Source organism: Nerophis lumbriciformis, linkage group LG15, assembly GCF_033978685.3.
Source record: "Nerophis lumbriciformis linkage group LG15, RoL_Nlum_v2.1, whole genome shotgun sequence".
NCBI lineage: Eukaryota > Metazoa > Chordata > Actinopteri > Syngnathiformes > Syngnathidae > Nerophis > Nerophis lumbriciformis.
The window spans coordinates 27,052,440-27,056,102 of record NC_084562.2 but is presented as its reverse complement, the minus strand read 5'-3'; positions in this window follow the sequence as shown (position 1 = coordinate 27,056,102).

The following is a 3,663-nucleotide window of genomic DNA, read 5'->3' as shown; positions in this document are numbered from 1 at the left end:
ATGGCCGCCGGGTAGGCACGTCGCTCAGTATGACTGCTGGTCAAATTGATTGATTGATTGAGACTTTTATTAGTAGATTGCACAGTACAGTACATATTCCCTACAATTGACCACTAAATGGTAACACCTGGATAGGTTTTTCAACTCGTTAATCAATTCATGGTAATTTTTGTAAGAAATATGTCATGTTAAACCGTATCAGTAGCTTACCTGTGGTGTTCTCGTTATATGTTTTGGTTAGTAACATGTAGCTGAACCAGTTTAAGATGAATAATGGCCCCTACTAAGATAGCCGCCATGTCAGCACGTCGCTCAGTACGACTGCAGGTCAAATTGATTGATTGATTGATTGATTGAGACTTTTATTAGTAGATTGCACAGTACAGTACATATTCCGTACAATTGACCACTAAATGGTAACACCCGAATAGGTTTTTCAACTTGTTTAAGTCGGGGTCCACGTTAATCAATTCATGGTAATTTTTGTAATAAATATGTCATGTTAAACCGTATCAGTAGCTTACCTGTGGTGTTCTCGTTATATGTTTTGGTTAGTAACATGTAGCTGAACCAGTTAAAATGAATAATGGCCCCTACTAAGATGGCCGCCATTTAGACACGTCGCTCAGTATGACTGCTGGTCAAAATGATTGATTGATTGAAACTTTTATCAGTAGATTGCACAGTACAGTACATATTCCCTACAATTGACCACTAAATGGTAACACCCCAATAAGTTTTTACACTTGTTCAAGTCGGGGTCCACGTTAAACAATTCATGGTAATTTTTGCAATACATATGTCATGTTAAACTGTATCAGTAGCTTACCTGTGGTGTTCTCGTTATATGTTTTGGTTAGTAACATGAATTGATTAACGTGGACCCCGACTTAAACAAGTGGAAAAACTTATTGGGGTGTTACCATTTAGCGGTCAATTGTACGGAATATGTACTGTACTGTGCAATATACTAATAAAAGTTTCAATCAATCAATTTGACTAGCAGTCATACTGAGTGACGTGCCTACATGGCGGCCATCTTGGTAAGGGCCATTATTCATTTTAACTGGTTCAGCTACATGTTATTAACCAAAACATATAGCAAGAACACCACAGGTAAGCTACTGATACGGTTTAACATGGCATGTTTATTACAAAAATTACCATGAATTGATTAACGTGGACCCCAACTTAAACAAGTTGAAAAACTTATTGGGGTGTTACCATTTAGTGGTCAATTGTACGGAATATGTACTGTACTGTGCAATCTACTAATAAAAGTTTCAATCAATCAATTTGACTAGCAGTCATACTGAGTGACGTGCCTACATGGCGGCCATCTTGGTAAGGGCCATTATTCATTTTAACTGGTTCAGCTACATGTTATTAACCAAAACATATAGCAAGAACACCACAGGTAAGCTACTGATACGGTTTAACATGGCATGTTTATTACAAAAATTACCATGAATTGATTAACGTGGACCCCAACTTAAACAAGTCGAAAAACTCATTGGGGTGTTACCATTTAGTGGTCAATTGTACGGAATATGTACTTCACTGTGCAATCTACTAATAAAAGTCTCAATCAATCAATCAATCAATCAATGTAGCTGAACCAATTAAAAAGAATAATGGCCCCTACCAAGATGGCCGCCATGTAGGCACATTGCTTAGTATGACTGCTGGTCAAATTGATTGATTGAAACTTGTATTAGTAGATTGCACAGTACAGTACATATTCCGTACAATTGACCACTAAATGGTAACACCCCAATAAGTTTTTCAACTTGTTTAAGTCGGGGTCCACGTTAATCAATTCATGGTAATTTTTTAAATAAATATGTCATGTTAAACCGTATCAGTAGCTTACCGTATTTTCCGCACTATTAGCCGCACCTAAAAACCACAAATTTACTCAAAAGCTGACAGTGCGGCTTTTAACCCGGTGCGCTTTATATATGGATTAATATTACGATTCATTTTCATAAAGTTTCGATCTCGCAACTTCGGTAAACAGCCGCCATCTTTTTTCCCGGTAGAACAGGAAGCGCTTCTTCTTCTACGCAAGCAACCGCCAAGGTAAGCACCCGCCCCCATAGAACAGGAAGCGCTTCTTCTTCTACTGTAAGCAACCACCCGCCCGCGTAGAAGAAGAAAAAGCGCGCGGATATACCGTACGTTTCATTTCCTTTGTGTGTTTACATCTGTAAAGACCATAAAATGGCTCCTACTAAGCGTCAGGGATCCGGTTCATGAAAAGACGCAATCTCTCCATCCGCACACGGATTACTATTTCACAGCAACTGATATTCCTGTGAACCGCACTGTGGATACAACGGGAGCACGTACGGTGAATATTCGCACCACAGGGAATGAGAAGTCATCCTTCACTGTGGTTCTAGCTTGCCATGCTAATGGCCAGAAACTTCCACCCATGGTGATATTCAAAAGGAAGACCTTGCCAAAAGAGACCTTTCCAGCCGGCGTCATCATAAAAGCTAACTCGAAGGGATGGATGAAGAAAAGATGAGCGAGTGGTTAAGGTAAGTTTAAGTTTACGCGAAGAGGCCGGGTGGCTTTTTTCACGCAGCTCTGTCCATGTTGATATACGTATGTTTGTGATTGCACATTTGCGTACATTTTGGGAGTGAACAGAGTTGTTAGAACGCTGGTTTTTAATATATTATTAAAGTTTGACTGACCTATCTGACTGTTTTTTTGACATTCCTTTAGCGCAGTTAGATGCGGCTTACAACACCGGGCGGCTTATAGGTGGACAAAGTTTTGAAATATGCCGTTCATTGAAGGCGCGGCTTATAACCCAGGGCGCCTTATGGTGCGGAAAATACAGTACCTGTGGTGTTCTCGTTATATGTTTTCATTAGTAACATGTAGCTGAACCAGTTTAAGATGAATAATGGCCCTTACCAAGATGGCCGCCATGTAAACACGTCGCTCAGTATGACTGCTGGTCAAAATGATTGATTGAAACTTTTATTAGTAGATTGCACAGTACAGTACACATTCCGAACAATTGACCACTAAATGGTAACACCTGTTCTTGTTGTATGTTTTGGTTAGTAACATGTAGCTGAACCAGTTTAAAATGAATAATAGCCCCTACTAAGATGGCCGCCAGGTAGGCACGTCCCTCAGTATGACTGCTGGTCAAATGGATTGATTGATTGAAACTTTTATTAGTAGATTGCACAGTACAGAACACATTCCGTAAAATTGACCACTAAATGGTAACACCTGTTCTTGTTGTATGTTTTGGTTAGTAACATGTAGCTGAACCAGTTTTAAATGAATAACGGCCCCTACCAAGATGGCCGCCAGGTAGGCACGTCGCTCAGTATGACTGCTGGTCAAATTGATTGATTGATTGAAACTTTTATTAGTAGATTGCACAGTACAGTACACATTACGTACAATTGACCACTAAATGGTAACACCTGTTCTTGTTGTATGTTTTGGTTAGTATCATGTAGCTGAACCAGTTAAAAATGAATAATAGCCCCTACTAAGATGGCCGCCAGGTAGGCACGTCGCTCAGTATGACTATATATGTGCCGTATCATATCAATTGTTGCCCAAAACAAGCAGTTAGGAATAAAATCTACTTACCTATCACGATGTCTTCAAACACACCGAAAAAAA